The sequence below is a fragment of the Leuresthes tenuis genome, unplaced genomic scaffold (assembly GCF_036924035.1).
Source record: "Leuresthes tenuis unplaced genomic scaffold, fLeuTen1.0.hap1 SCAF_139, whole genome shotgun sequence".
NCBI classification, from domain to species: Eukaryota; Metazoa; Chordata; class Actinopteri; order Atheriniformes; family Atherinopsidae; genus Leuresthes; species Leuresthes tenuis.
Window position 1 is genome coordinate 69,508 of NW_027325493.1, and position 16,445 is coordinate 85,952.

General features: G+C 42.1%; 2 non-coding genes across 2 annotated transcripts; both read right to left on the bottom strand.

The window, feature by feature from the left end:
* Positions 1–1,985: 1,985 nt before the first annotated feature.
* LOC140287490 (U5 spliceosomal RNA) lies at positions 1,986–2,099 on the bottom strand. The gene has a single exon (XR_011911647.1). It is a non-coding gene; the product is annotated as a U5 spliceosomal RNA (small nuclear RNA).
* A 13,810-nt stretch (positions 2,100–15,909) lies between these two features.
* On the bottom strand, positions 15,910–16,023 carry LOC140287494 (U5 spliceosomal RNA). The gene has a single exon (XR_011911651.1). It is a non-coding gene; the product is annotated as a U5 spliceosomal RNA (small nuclear RNA).
* Positions 16,024–16,445: the final 422 nt, after the last annotated feature.

The window sequence follows — 16,445 nt, forward strand, 5'->3', positions numbered from 1 at the left end:
CATTCACACCTACTTGCAGCCGAACACAACCTCTCTCGCTTTTGATGATGTATGGACCGGCATTTTTACCTTTTCTAACACATTTTTCAGCAATTATGGTCGGAGATTCACACCTACTCACAGCCGAACAACTCCGCTCCCGCATTTCATGATGTATAGTCGGGCATTCTCACCCTTTCTCATCAGCTTTTTGCAAATTATGATCTGACATTCACACCTACTTGCAGTCGAAAAGCTTTGCTCCCGCTTTTGATTATGTATGGTTAGATATTCGAACCTTTTCTTAACTGCTTTTTACATATTTTGGTTGGACGTTCACACCTTCTTGTAGCCGAACACTTCCACTCCTGCTTTTGATGATGTATGGTTGGGCATTCACACCTTTTTTTTGCCCATTTTTCAGGAATTATGGGTGGACATTCACACCTTGCAGCTGAACACCTCCTATCCCACTTATGATCATGTGCGGTTTGATTTTCGAAAAGTTTCTTTCATGTTTTCTAGCAATTATTGATGGACATGTAGACCTTCTTGCAGCTGAACACCTCCGCTCCCGCTTTTGATCATACATTGTCAGGCATTCGCACCTTGTCTTACCCACTTTTTACAAACTTTAGTCGAACAGTCACACCTACTTGCAGCCGAACACAACCTCTCTCGCTTTTGATGATGTATGGACCGGCATTCTTACCTTTTCTAACACATTTTTCAGCAATTATGGTCGGAGATTCACACCTACCCACAGCCGAACAACTCCGCTCCCGCATTTGATGGTGTATAGTCGGGCATTCTCACCCTTTCTCATCAGCTTTTTGCAAATTATGATCTGACATTCACACCTACTTGCAGTCGAACAGCTCTGCTCCCGCTTTTGATTATGTTTGGTTGGATATTCGAACCTTTTCTTAACTGCTTTTTACAAACTTTGGTTGGACGTTCACACCTTCTTGTAGCCGAACACATGCACTCCTGCTTTTGATGATGTATGGTTGGGCATTCGCACCTTTTTTTTACCCATTTTTCAGGTATTATGGGTGGACTTTCACACCTTCTTGCAGCTGAACACCTCCTCTCCCACTTATGATCATGTGTGGTTTGATTTTCGAAAATTTTCTTTCATGTTTTCTAGCAATTATTGATGGACATTTAGACCTTCTTGCAGCTGAACATCACCTCTCCCGATTTTGATTATGTATGGACCGGCATTTTTACCTTTTCTAACACATTTTTCAGCAATTATGGTTGGAGATTCACACCTACTCACAGCCGAACAACTCCGCTACCGCATTTGATGGTGTATAGTCGGGCATTCTCACCCTTTCTCATCAGCTTTTTGCAAATTATGATCTGACATTCACACCTACTTGCAGTCGAAAAGCTCTGCTCCCGCTTTTGATTATGTATGGTTGGATATTCGAACCTTTTCTTAACTGCTTTTTACAAACTTTGGTTGGACGTTCACACCTTCTTGTAGCCGAACACATGCACTCCTGCTTTTGATGATGTATGGTTGGGCATTCGCACCTTTTTTTTACCCATTTTTCAGGTATTATGGGTGGACATTCACACCTTCTTGCAGCTGAACACCTCCTCTCCCACTTATGATCATGTGTGGTTTGATTTTCGAAAATTTTCTTTCATGTTTTCTAGCAATTATTGATGGACATTCAGACCGTCTTGCAGCTGAACACCTCCGCTCCCACTTTTGATGGTGTATAGTCGGGCTTTCGAGCCTTTTCTTCCCCGGTTTTTACAAATTATGGTTGGACATTCAGACCTTCTTGCAGCCGAAAACCTCCACTCCCTCTTTTGATCATACATTGTCGGGCATTCGCACCTTTTCTTATCAGCTTTTTACAAACCATGGTCGGACTTTCACAACTTTTAGTAGCCGAACAACTCCGCTCCTGCTATTGATTGTGTACAGTCGGGTATTTTAACCTATGTAAGTAAGAAGATTTCTTTTGCACAGACAGAAAGGGCTTCACCCGCAAAGGTAAAGCCTGCCAAAAATAGATACAACTCATTAGTGCTGCTCTCCACAGAAATCTTTAGTAAAAGGCGAAAGACTTGTATGTTATGAAGAGAAACCAGAGTACGATTATCCGTCACTGCGGGAGCAGGGCATCAGGCGTGGTGAGCTTTGCTTGGTTGAGACGCTTGCCCCCCCCCCTTGCTCCTCGGCTGACCAAGTAGGAACAATCGGGCCCTCTTCGATGGCTGCCTTGTCTTTTACTCTATGCAAAAGACAAGGCAGCAACAAAAACACCACGAGAATCCCGTATTGAGGCTTTGTTCTGACCGCTCATTCAGTGTCGCGTTTCTTTCAAGCAATTCTCCCGGTTAGCCGACACTCGGCTCGCTCCCATAGCCGTGTTAAAGTCTACTTCGCATTCACTCTCTTTTCTCTGCAGACTCTTGGGATTTTATCTATAAAATGAATTCCTTCACTCAAACTATGTTAAAACTGCTTTGTCGTTCATATTTACCATGTCTAGAAAGATTTAAACAAAAAAAACAACGTTGTACTTTGCAGTAAAAGAAAGAGCAAATCTAAAGTTTCAGGAATCCGAGAATAAGCTTACTTTCATGAGTGCTTCACGATTTCGGATTTTGCTATAAAATGAATTCCTTCACTCAAACTAAATTAAAACTGCTAAACCGCTAATCTGTTACATGTAAGGCAGATGTCAAATTCACCGAAATAGGATCTAAGGGTATTCGGCCAATCGAGCTGTAGCAGCTTCGGTAAAAGAGTATAAGTTGAAGAGTTTGTGAATATAGGTGTGCGCACACATAGTGAGCTGTAGGAAAATAGGCAGGGAGCAATGCCGGCTGGGGTATATGTTCGTGTATGTTGTCTGACTGTTTGATTTGAATGTGTTGTGTAAGTGTCCTGTTGAATGTTTGGGCTTTGACACTTCACTGTGGTTGTTAACTGTGTGGTGTGTCCTGAAATGTTTGGGCTGTGTGACATGCTTAATGCTTGTCAGTAGCTACCCACTTATTCATATATAGCAACTGACAACATAAGAAGTCTGGACATACTTTGATAGTAGTTGTAGAAGTATCCTTATTGATAATAGATAAACTAATTCATAGTGATAGAACAGTAGATGAACAGGTGCCTGCACATGTCTCACGAAAATAAAATGGGTGTATGATTGCTGACGGCAGAGCAATACTGCCAAACTTATGAGTGCTTGTGGCAAACTTGATTCAGTGTCTTGACGTGTATACGCTGTTTCGCTGACTTGATTGTCACAAGAAACAAAGTGTGTTTGATAAGATCCGACCATTTTATTACGGGAGGATCAGTATGTATGGATTCTGATGTGACTGATAAACCCATTCGTATCTTAAGCATAATCTAATACGTGAGACAACGCCCTGGCACACAATCAAAAAAAAAAAGAGAGAGCGGTTTTGTGTCCCCACAGTCCATAATGTAGAAAAGAGAGAAAAAAGCCTTTCTGATTTGGTGTGTGTGCTCATAGTGCAGAGTGTAGAGAAAAGAGAGAAAAGAAAGCCGTTTTGGTGTCACGGGTGTTGTGACTTACACACACACATTTCTGAATTGAGAAAAGAAATTATTTTAGAGGAAGCAGTAGAGTTTAGATCCCACATTTGTTGATAGGCATTCATTTATTTCTTCACTTCTGATGAAGTTTCAACAATAAACAACAAACTTTGTATTATGAGAAAGAACCAGACTCATTCTTCAGGAATCCGAAAATAAGCACGAATTCGGATTCTCCTATAAAACGAATTAATTAACTCAAACCAAGTTAAGACTGCTTTGTCCTTCATATTTATTCATGTCTAATCAAGTTTCAACGATAAACAACGTTGTACTTTGTAGAATGAGAAAGAACTTCTTCAGCAATAAGCATCTCTCGACATATGACGAAATACAGATTTTGCTATAAAATTAATTTCTTCTATCAGCGTGACTTAAAACTGTTTGTCCTCCTTATTTATCCACTTCAAATCAAGTTTCAACAATTAAAAAAAAATTGTAGTTTGAGAAAGAACAACTTAATCTTCAGCAATCAGTATAAAAAGAGGCTAACAAAAGGTGCAAATGCCAACCATACATCACTAAAAGGTGGAGCGGAAGTATTCAGCGTCAAGTAGGTGTGAATGTTCGACCAAAATTTGTAAAAAGTGGGTAAGAAAAGGTTCGAATGCCCGACTAGATATTAACAAAAGCGGGAGGAGAGGTCTTCGGATGAGAGTGGGTGAGAATTTCCTACCATACAAGTATGGTGGAGAGGAAGCTGTGATTGGCCGACAATAGTAAAAAGCAGGTGAGAAAAGGTGCGAATGTCAAAACATACATGATAAAAACAGGGAGCGGAGGTGTTTGGCTGCGACAAGGTGTGAATGTCTACCCATAATTAATGAAAAACGGGCAACAAGTAGGTTCGAATGCCCAACCATACATCATCAAAAGCAGGAGTGGATGTGTTCGGCTTCAAGAAGGTATGAATGTCCATCAATAATTGCTATAAAACATGAAAGAAAATTTTCGAATATCAAACCGCACATAATCGTAAGCGGGAGAGGAGGTGTTCCGCTGCAAGAAGGTGTGAAAGTCCGACCATGGTTTGTAAAAAGCGGGTAAGAACAGGTTCGTATGCCCGAATATACACCATCAAATGCGGGAGCGGAGATGTTCGGCTGTGAGTAGGTGTGAATCTCCAACCATAATTGCTGAAAAATGTGTTAGAAAAGGTAAGAATGCCGGTCCATACATCATCAAAAGCGGGAGAGGTGGTGTTCGGCTGCAAGTAGGTGTGAATGTCCAGCCATAATTACTCACAAATGGGTAAGAAAAGGTAGTATTGCCAGACCATACATCATCAAAACAGGGAGCGGAGGTGGTTAAGCTGCAAGAAGGTGTTAATGTCCGACTAAAGTTTGTAAAAAGCGGGTAAGAAAAGGTGCGAATGCCCGACAATGTATGATCAAAAGAGGGAGCGGAGGTTTTCGGCTGAAAGAAGGTCTGAATGTCCAACCATAATTTGTAAAAACCGGGGAAGAAAAGGCTCGAAAGCCCGACTATACACCATCAAAAGCTGGAGCGGAGGTGTTCAGCTGCAAGAAGGTCTGAATGTCCATCAATAATTGCTAGAAAACATGAAAGAGAATTTTCGAATATCAAACCGCACATGATAATAAGCGGGAGAGGAGGTGTTCAGCTGCAAGAAGGTGTGAATGTCCACCCATAATTACTTAAAAATGGGTAAGAAAAGGTGCGAATTCCCAACCATACATCATCAAATGCATGAGTGGATGTGTTCGGCTACAAGAAGGTTTGAATGTCCGACCATAGTTTGTAAAAAGCGGGTAAGAAAAGGTTCGAATGCCCAAACATACACCATCAAAAGAGGGAGCGGAGGTGTTCCGCTGTAAGAAGGTGTGAATGTCCAACCATAGTTGGTAAAAAGCGGTGTAAGAAAAGGTTAAAATACCCGACTGTACACAATCAATAGCGGGAGCGGAGTTGTTCGGCTACTAAAAGGTGTGAAAGTCCGACCCTGGTTTTAAAAAGCGGGTAAGAAAAGGTTCGAATGCCCGAACATACACCATCAAAAGAGGTAGCGGAGGTGTTCCGCTGTAAGACGGTGTGAATGTCCGATCATAGTTGGTAAAAAGCGGGTAAGAAAAGGTTAAAATACCCGTCTGTACACAATCAAAAGAGGGAGCGGAGTTGTTCAGCTAAGAGAAGGTGTGAAAGTCCGACCATGGTTTGTAAAAAGCGGGTAAGAAAAGGTTCGTATGCCCGAATATACACTATCAAAACCGGAAGCGTAGGTGTTCGGCTGCAAGAAGGTGTGAACGTCCGACCAAAGTTTGTGAAAAAGCAGTTAAGAAAAGGTTCGAATATCTAACCAAACACAATCAAAAGCGGGAGCAGAGGTGTTCAGGTGCAAGAAGGTCTGAATATCCGACCAAAAATTAATGAAAAATGGGTAAGAAAAGGTGCAAATGCCAAATAATACATCATCAAAAGCAGGAGCGGAGGTGTTCGGCTGCAAGACGGTGTGAACGTCCGACCAAAGTTTGTAAAAAGCAGTTAAGAAAATGTTCGAATATCCAACCAAACATAATCAAAAGCGGGAGCAGAGCTGTTCGACTGCAAGTAGGTGTGAATATCAGATCATAATTTGCAAAAAGCTGTTGAGAAAGGGTGAGAATGCCCGACTATACACTATCAAATGTGGGAGCGGAGTTGTTCGGCTGTGAGTAGGTGTGATTCTACAACCATAATTGCTGAAAAATGTGTTAGAAAAGGTAAGAATGCCGGACCATATATCACCAAAAGCGGGAGAGGTTGTGTTCGGCTGCAAGTAGGTGTGAATGTCCAGCCATAATTACTCACAAACGGGTAAGAAAAGGTACTATTGCCAGACCATATATGATCAAAACAGGGAGCGGAGGTGGTTCAGCTGCAAGAAGGTTTGAATGTCCGACTAAAGTTTGTAAAAAGCGGGTAAGACAAGGTGTGAATTCCCGACAATGTATGATCAAAAGAGGAGTGGAGGTTTTCGGCTGCAAGAAGGTCTGAATGTCCACCCATAATTACTGAAAAATGGGTAAGAAAAGGTGCGAAAGCCCAACCGCACATGATCATAAGTGGATGAGAAGGTGTTCGACTGCAAGTAGGTGTGAATGTAAGATCATAATTTGTAAAAAACGGGTAAGAAAAGGTAAGAATGCCCAACCATAAATTATCAAAAGCGGCAGCAGAGTTTCGACTGGTATTTATCAATGTCTAGATAGATTTCAACAAAAAACAACGTTGTACTTTGCAGTAAAAGAAAGTGCAAATCAAAAGTTTTAGGAATCCGAGAATAAGCTTATTTTCATGAGTTCTGCACGATTTCGGATTTTATGTATAAAATGAATTCCGTCACGCAAACTAAGTTAAAACTGCTTTTTCCTTCATATTTATCAATGTCTAGATCGACTTCAACAAAGAACAACATTGTATTTTGCAGTAGAAGAAAGAGCAAAACTGAAGGATCAGGAATCCGAGAATAAGCTTCTTTTCATACGTTCTGCATGATTTGGGATTTTATGTATAAAATGAATTCCTTCACTCAAACTAAGTTAACACTGCTTTGTCCTTCATATGTACCCATTTCTACATATATTTCAAGCATAAACTTCCTCATACTACCCTGAATGAGAAAGAGCCACACTTGTGATTAAGCCATACGCCCCTTTTGAGGAGTTCTGCATGATTTGGGATTTTATCTATAAAATCAATTCCTTCACTCAAACTATGTTAAAACGGCTTTTACCTTCATATTTATCAATGTCTCGATAGATTTAAACAAAAAAACAACGTTGTACTTTGCAGTAAAAGAAAGAGCCAATCAAAAGTTTTAGGAATCCGAGAATAAGCTTATTTTCATGAGTTCTGCACGATTTCGGATTTTATGTATAAAATGAATTCATTCACTCAAACCAAGTTAAAACTGCTTTTTCATTCATATTTATCAATGTCTAGATCGACTTCAACAAAGAACAACATTGTATTTTGCAGTAGAAGAAAGAGCAAAACTGAAGGATCAGGAATCCGAGAATAAGCTTATTTTCTTATGGGCAAGTGGGAACTGCTTTGTCCTTCGCATTTATCAATGTGTAGATGGATTTGAACTTCTTCTACTGCAAAGTCCAATGTTTTTCTTTGTTGAAGTCGATCTAGACATTGATGAATATGGAAGGACAAAGCAGTTTTAACTTGGTTTGAGCAAAGCAATTCATTTTATAGCAAAATCCGAAATCGTGCAGAACTCATGAAAGCAGGCTTATACTCGGATTCCTGAAACTTTAGATTTGCTCTTTCTTTTACTGCAAAGTACAACGTTGTTTTTTTTGTTTAAATCTTTCTAGACATGGTAAATATGAAGGACAAATCAGTTTTAACATAGTTTGAGTGAAGTAATGCATTTTATAAGCAAAATCCCGAATCATGCAAAACTCACGAAAAGCTTTTTCTCGCTTTTCACTGCTTTTTACAAACTTTGGTCGGACGTTCACACCTTCTTGCATCCGAACACCTCCGCTTCCGCTTTTGATGATGTATATTCGGGCATTCGAACCTTTTATTACCCGCTTTTTACAAACCATTGTTGGACTTTCACACCTTCTTGCAGCCGAACACCACCTCTCCCGCTTTTGATGATGTATGGTCCAGTATTCTTACCTTTTCTAACACATTTTTCAGCAATTATGGTCGGACATTCACACCTACTCACAGCTGGACACCTCCGCTCCCGCTTTTGATCATACAATGTCGGGACATCGCTCCTTGTCTTACCAGCTTTTTACAAACTTTAGTCGAACATTCACACCTTCTTGCAGCTGAACACCTCCGCTCCCGCTTTTGATGATGTATAGTCGGGCTTTCGAGCCTTTTCTTACCCGGTTTTTACAAATTATGGTTGGACATTCAGACCTTGCAGCCGAACACCTCCGCTCTCTCTTTTGATCATACATTGTCGGGCATTCGCACCTTGTCTTACCCGCTTTTTACAAACTATAGTCAGACATTCACACCTTGCAGCTGAACCTCCGCTCCCTGTTTTGATCATGTATGGTCTGGCAATACTACCTTTTCTTCCCCCGTTTGTGAGTAATTATGGCTGGACATTCACACCTACTTGCAGTCGAACAGCTCTGCTCCCGCTTTTGATTATGTTTGGTTGGATATTCGAACCTTTTCTTAACTGCTTTTTACAAACCATGGTCGTACTTTCACACCGTCTTGTAGCCGAACAACTCCGCTCCCGCTATTGATTTTGTACAGTCGGGTATTTTAACCTTTTCTTACCCGCTTTTTACCAACTATGGTCGGACATTCACACCGTCTTACAGCGGAACACCTCCGCTCCCGCTTTTTATGGTGTATAGTCGGGCATTTGAACCTTTTCTTACCCGCTATTTACAAACTATGGTAGGACATTCAAACTTTCGTGTATCCGAAAACCTCTGCTCTCTCTTTTGATCATACATTGTCGGACATTCGCACCTTTTCTTACCGGCTTTTTACAAACCATGGTCGGACTGTCACACCTTCTTGTAGCCGAACACATCCGCTCCCGCTATTGATTGTGTACAGTCGGGTATATTAACCTTTTCTTACCCGCTTTTTACCAAGTATGGTTGGACATTCACACCTTCGTCCAGCGGAACACCTCCGCTCCCTCTTTTGATGGTGTATGTTCGGGCATTCAAACCTTTTCTTACCCGCTTTTTCCAAACTATGGTCGGCTATTCACAGCTTCCTCTCCACCCACCATACTTGTATGGTGGGATATTCACACCCACTTGCATCCGAAGACCTCCGCCCCAAATTTTGTTGATATTTAGTCGGACATTCGCACCTTACCCGCTTTTGGCAAACTATGGCCTTCTTGCAGCCAAACAACTCTGATCTTGCTTTTGATGATGTAAGGTTGGGCATTCAGACCTTGCTTCACCTGCTTTTCACCAAATATAGTCGGACATTCACACCTTCTTGCAGCCGAACCCTTCCGCTCCACCTTTTAGTGTTCTATCACACCTTTTTTTTCACCGCATTTTATACATTATGGTTGGAAATTTTCAACCACTCTCATCCGAAGACCTCTCCTCCTGCTTTTGTTAATATATTTGAACTTTAGTTTGACATTCAAACCTTCTTGCAGCTGAACCACCTCCGCTCCCTGTTTTGATCATATATGGTCTGGCTACTACCTTTTCTTACCCGTTTGTGAATAATTATGGCTGGACATTCACACCTACTTGCAGTCGAACACAACCTCTCTCGCTTTTGATGATGTATGGACCGGCATTTTTACCTTTTCTAACACATTTTTCAGCAATTATGGTCGGAGATTCACACCTACTCACAGCCGAACAACTCCGCTCCCGCATTTGATGATGTATAGTCGGGCATCCTCACCCTTTCTCATCAGCTTTTTGCAAATTATGATCTGACATTCACACCTACTTGCAGTCGAACAGCTCTGCTCCCGCTTTTGATTATGTTTGGTTGGATATTCGAACCTTTTCTTAACTTCTTTTTACATATTTTGGTTGGACGTTCACACCTTCTTGTAGCCGAACACTTCCACTCCTGCTTTTGATGATGTATGGTTGGGCATTCACACCTTTTTTTTGCCCATTTTTCAGGAATTATGGGTGGACATTCACACCTTGCAGCTGAACACCTCCTATCCCACTTATGATCATGTGCGGTTTGATTTTCGAAAAGTTTCTTTCATGTTTTCTAGCAATTATTGATGGACATGTAGACCTTCTTGCAGCAGAACACCTCCGCTCCCGCTTTTGATCATACATTGTCAGGCATTCGCACCTTGTCTTACCCACTTTTTACAAACTTTAGTCGAACAGTCACACCTTTTTGCAGCCGAACACCACCTCTCCCGCTTTTGATGATGTATGGTCCAGCATTCTTACCTTTTCTAACACATTCTTCAGCAATTATGGTCGGACATTCACACCTACTCAGAGCCGAACACCTCCGCTCCCGCATTTGATGGTGTATAGTCGGGCATTCTCACCCTTTCTCATCAGCTTTTTACAAATTATGATCTGACATTCACACCTGCTTTTGATAATGTATTGTTAGGCATTCGCACCTTTTTTTTTACCCATTTTTCATGAATTATGGGTGGACATTCACACCTTCTTGCAGCCGAACACCTCCTCTCCCGCTTATGATAATGTGCGGTTTGATATTCGAAAATTTACTTTCTTGTTTTAAAGCAATTATTGATGGACATTCAAACCTTCTTTTTGATGGTGTATAGTCGGGCTTTCGAGCCTTTTCTTCCCGGTTTTTACAAACCATGGTCGGACTTTCACACCTTCTTGTAGCCGAACAACTCCGCTCCCGCTATTGATTGTGTACAGTCGGGTATTTTAACCTTTTCTTACCCGCTTTTTACCAACTATGGTCGGACATTCACACCGTCTTACAGCGGAACACCTCTGCTCCCACTTTTGATGGTGTATAGTCGGGCATTCGAACCTTTTCTTACCCGCTTTTTACAAACTATGGTGGGACATTCAAACCTTCTTGTATCCGAAAACCTCCGCTCTCTCTTTTGATCATACATTGTCGGACATTCGCACCTTTTCTTACCCGCTTTTTACAAACCATGGTCGGACTTTCACATCTTCTTGTAGCCGAACACATCCGCTCCCGCTATTGATTGTGTACAGTCGGGTATTTTAACCTTTTCTTACCCGCTTTTTACAAACCATTGTTGGACTTTCACACCTTCTTGCAGCCGAACACCACCTCTCCCGCTTTTGATGATGTATGGTCCAGTGTTCTAACCTTTTCTAACACACTTTTCAGCAATTATGGTCGGACATTCACACCTACTCACAGCTGGACACCTCCGCTCCCGCTTTTGATCATACAATGTCGGGACATCGCTCCTTGTCTTACCAGCTTTTTACAAACTTTAGTCGAACATTCACACCTTCTTGCAGCTGAACACCTCTGCTCCCGCTTTTGATGATATATAGTCGGGCTTTCGAGCCTTTTCTTACCCGGTTTTTACAAATTATGGTTGGACATTCAGACCTTGCAGCCGAACACCTCCGCTCTCTCTTTTGATCATACATTGTCGGGCATTCGCACCTTGTCTTACCCGCTTTTTACAAACTATAGTCAGACATTCACACCTTGCAGCTGAACCTCCGCTCCCTGTTTTGATCATGTATGGTCTGGCAATACTACCTTTTCTTCCCCCGTTTGTGAGTAATTATGGCTGGACATTCACACCTACTTGCAGTCGAACAGCTCTGCTCCCGCTTTTGATTATGTTTGGTTGGATATTCGAACCTTTTCTTAACTGCTTTTTACAAACCATGGTCGTACTTTCACACCGTCTTGTAGCCGAACAACTCCGCTCCCGCTATTGATTTTGTACAGTCGGGTATTTTAACCTTTTCTTACCCGCTTTTTACAAACTATGGTCGGACATTCACACCGTCTTACAGCGGAACACCTCCGCTCCCGCTTTTTATGGTGTATAGTCGGGCATTTGAACCTTTTCTTACCCGCTATTTACAAACTATGGTAGGACATTCAAACTTTCGTGTATCCGAAAACCTCTGCTCTCTCTTTTGATCATACATTGTCGGACATTCGCACCTTTTCTTACCGGCTTTTTACAAACCATGGTCGGACTGTCACACCTTCTTGTAGCCGAACACATCCGCTCCCGCTATTGATTGTGTACAGTCGGGTATATTAACCTTTTCTTACCCGCTTTTTACCAAGTATGGTTGGACATTCACACCTTCGTACAGCGGAACACCTCCGCTCCCTCTTTTGATGGTGTATGTTCGGGCATTCAAACCTTTTCTTACCCGCTTTTTCCAAACTATGGTCGGCTATTCACAGCTTCCTCTCCACCCACCATACTTGTATGGTGGGATATTCACACCCACTTGCATCCGAAGACCTCCGCCCCAAATTTTGTTGATATTTAGTCGGACATTCGCACCTTACCCGCTTTTGGCAAACTATGGCCTTCTTGCAGCCAAACAACTCTGATCTTGCTTTTGATGATGTAAGGTTGGGCATTCAGACCTTGCTTCACCTGCTTTTCACCAAATATAGTCGGACATTCACACCTTCTTGCAGCCGAACCCTTCCGCTCCACCTTTTAGTGTTCTATCACACCTTTTTTTTCACCGCATTTTATACATTATGGTTGGAAATTTTCAACCACTCTCATCCGAAGACCTCTCCTCCCGCTTTTGTTAATATATTTGAACTTTAGTTTGACATTCAAACCTTCTTGCAGCTGAACCACCTCCGCTCCCTGTTTTGATCATATATGGTCTGGCTACTACCTTTTCTTACCCGTTTGTGAGTAATTATGGCTGGACATTCACACCTACTTGCAGTCGAACACAACCTCTCTCGCTTTTGATGATGTATGGACCGGCATTTTTACCTTTTCTAACACATTTTTCAGCAATTATGGTCGGAGATTCACACCTACTCACAGCCGAACAACTCCGCTCCCGCATTTGATGATGTATAGTCGGGCATCCTCACCCTTTCTCATCAGCTTTTTGCAAATTATGATCTGACATTCACACCTACTTGCAGTCGAACAGCTCTGCTCCCGCTTTTGATTATGTTTGGTTGGATATTCGAACCTTTTCTTAACTTCTTTTTACATATTTTGGTTGGACGTTCACACCTTCTTGTAGCCGAACACTTCCACTCCTGCTTTTGATGATGTATGGTTGGGCATTCACACCTTTTTTTTGCCCATTTTTCAGGAATTATGGGTGGACATTCACACCTTGCAGCTGAACACCTCCTATCCCACTTATGATCATGTGCGGTTTGATTTTCGAAAAGTTTCTTTCATATTTTCTAGCAATTATTGATGGACATGTAGACCTTCTTGCAGCTGAACACCTCCGCTCCCGCTTTTGATCATACATTGTCAGGCATTCGCACCTTGTCTTACCCACTTTTTACAAACTTTAGTCGAACAGTCACACCTTTTTGCAGCTGAACACCACCTCTCCCGCTTTTGATGATGTATGGTCCAGCATTCTTACCTTTTCTAACACATTCTTCAGCAATTATGGTCGGACATTCACACCTACTCAGAGCCGAACACCTCCGCTCCCGCATTTGATGGTGTATAGTCGGGCATTCTCACCCTTTCGCATCAGCTTTTTACAAATTATGATTTGACATTCACACCTGCTTTTGATAATGTATTGTTAGGCATTCGCACCTTTTGTTTTACCCATTTTTCATGAATTATGGGTGGACATTCACACCTTCTTGCAGCCGAACACCTCCTCTCCCGCTTATGATCATGTGCGGTTTGATATTCGAAAATTTACTTTCTTGTTTTAAAGCAATTATTGATGGACATTCAAACCTTCTTTTTGATGGTGTATAGTCGGGCTTTCGAGCCTTTTCTTCCCGGTTTTTACAAACCATGGTCGGACTTTCACACCTTCTTGTAGCCGAACAACTCCGCTCCCGCTATTGATTGTGTACAGTCGGGTATTTTAACCTTTTCTTACTCGCTTTTTACCAACTATGGTTGGACATTCACACCTCCGTACAGCGGAACACCTCCGCTCCCTCTTTTGATGGTGTATGTTCGGGCATTCAAACCTTTTCTTACCCGCTTTTTCCAAACTATGGTCGGCTATTCACAGCTTCCTCTCCACCATACTTGTATGGTGGGATATTCACACCCACTTGCATCCGAAGACCTCCGCCCCAAATTTTGTTGATATTTAGTCGGACATTCGCACCTTACCCGCTTTTGGAAAACTATGGCCTTCTTGCAGCCAAACACCTCTGATCTCGCTTTTGATGATATAAGGTTGGGCATTCAGACCTTGCTTCACCTGCTTTTCACCAAATATAGTCGGACATTCACACCTTCTTGCAGCCGAACACTTCCGCTTTTAGTGTTCTATGAGGCATTCACATATTTTTTTTCACCGTATTTTATAGATTAAGGTTGGAAATTCTCACCCACTCTCATCCGAAGACCTCTCCTCCCGCTTTTGTTAATATATAGTCGGGCATTCGAACCTTTTCTTACCCGCTTTTTACAAATTATAGTCGAACATTCACACCTACTTGCAGCTGAATACTTCCGCTCCACCTTGTAGGTATGTATGGTTGGCATTTGCACCTCTTTTTATACTGATTGCTGAAGATTAAGTTGTACTTTCTCAAACTACAACTTTTTTTTATTTGTTGAAACTTGATTTGAAGTGGATAAATAAGGAGGACAAACAGTTTTAAGTCAGACTGATAGAAGGAATTAATTTTATAGCAAAATCTGTACTTCGTCATATGTCGAGAGATGCTTATTGCTGAAGAAGTTCTTTCTCATTCTACAAAGTACAACGTTGTTTATCGTTGAAACTTGATTAGACATGAATAAATATGAAGGACAAAGCAGTCTTAACTTGGTTTGAGTTAATGAATTCGTTTTATAGGAGAATCCGAATTCGTGCATAACTCATAAAATAGAGCTTATTGTCGGATTCCTGAAGAATGATTCTGGTTCTTTCTAATAATACAAAGTTTGTTGTTTATTGTTGAAACTTCATCAGAAGTGAACAAATAAATGAATGCCTATCAACAAATTGACCTTCTGTTGACCTTCGGGGAGGTGAGTATCTTCACTAGACTCACCTGTCTGCTCTTCCTCCTCATTTAGCGTAGCTCCACCCTCTGCCTGTGAATTCTCACAGACTTCAACACTGAGTGGTGAGGCCTCTACAGGCCCCTCCCCTTTTTGCTCCTCACTTCCAATCCAAGCTTTTGGCGGGAAGTTTGAATTTATTGGGTCAACCTCTTCACTTTGTTCACCAACTGCCACCTTTGGTCCTTCTCTTTGTTGGCTTGACTGTGGCTTTACCGTCTTTAATTTGTTGGCAAAAGATTTAGGGCAATCTCTGAAGAGGTGATTTAATTCTCCACAGAGATTACATTTCCTGCCATTTGGACACTCTCCAAAAGTTTGCCCAATTTCTCTGCTCTTCCCACATAACACCTTGGTACAAGCCTCAAACAGGTGCCCATGCTCACCACACTTGCGGCAGAACTTGGGCTGCCCCTGGTAGTGGATGTAACCTCGGTTTTCAAGGTGGCCAGAGTGTCGCCCACCCGCTGCACTGAGCACTCTTCAGCCCTTTTAAATGGTATAACTTTGCACTCCCGCACACTCCAGCAAGCACCATTCAAGCAACAACTTTGCACTCCAGCTTCGAACATCGGCACAGTCGCAACAAGTAAGGCGACTCTACTCAGAGAAGTCACTCTGCACAGTAAGAAGATTTCTTTTGCACAGACAGAAAGGGCTTCACCCGCAAAGGTAAAGCCTGCCAAAAATAGAAACAACTCATTAGTGCTGCTCTCCACAGAAATCTTTAGTAAAAGGCGAAAGACTTGTACGTTATGAAGAGAAACCAGAGTACGATTATCCGTCACTGCGGGAGCAGGGCATCAGGCTTGTTGGCATAGCCACCTTCCCCATGGTGAGCTTTGCTTGGTTGAGACGCTTGCTCCCCCTCCCTTGCTCCTCGGCTGACCAAGTAGGAACAATCGGGCCCTATTCGATGGCTGCCTTGTCTTTTACTCTGTGCAAAAGACAAGGCAGCAACAAAAACACCACGAGAATCCCGTATTGAGGCTTTGTTCTGACCGCTCATTCGGGGTCGCGTTTCTTTCAAGCAATTCTCCTGGTTAGCCCACACTCGGCTCGCTCCCATAGCCGTGTTAAAGTCTACTTCGCATTCACTCTCTTTTCTCAGCAGACTCTTGGGATTTTATCTATAAAATGAATTCCTTCACTCAAACTATGTGAAAACTGCTTTGTCCTTAATATTTACCATGTCTA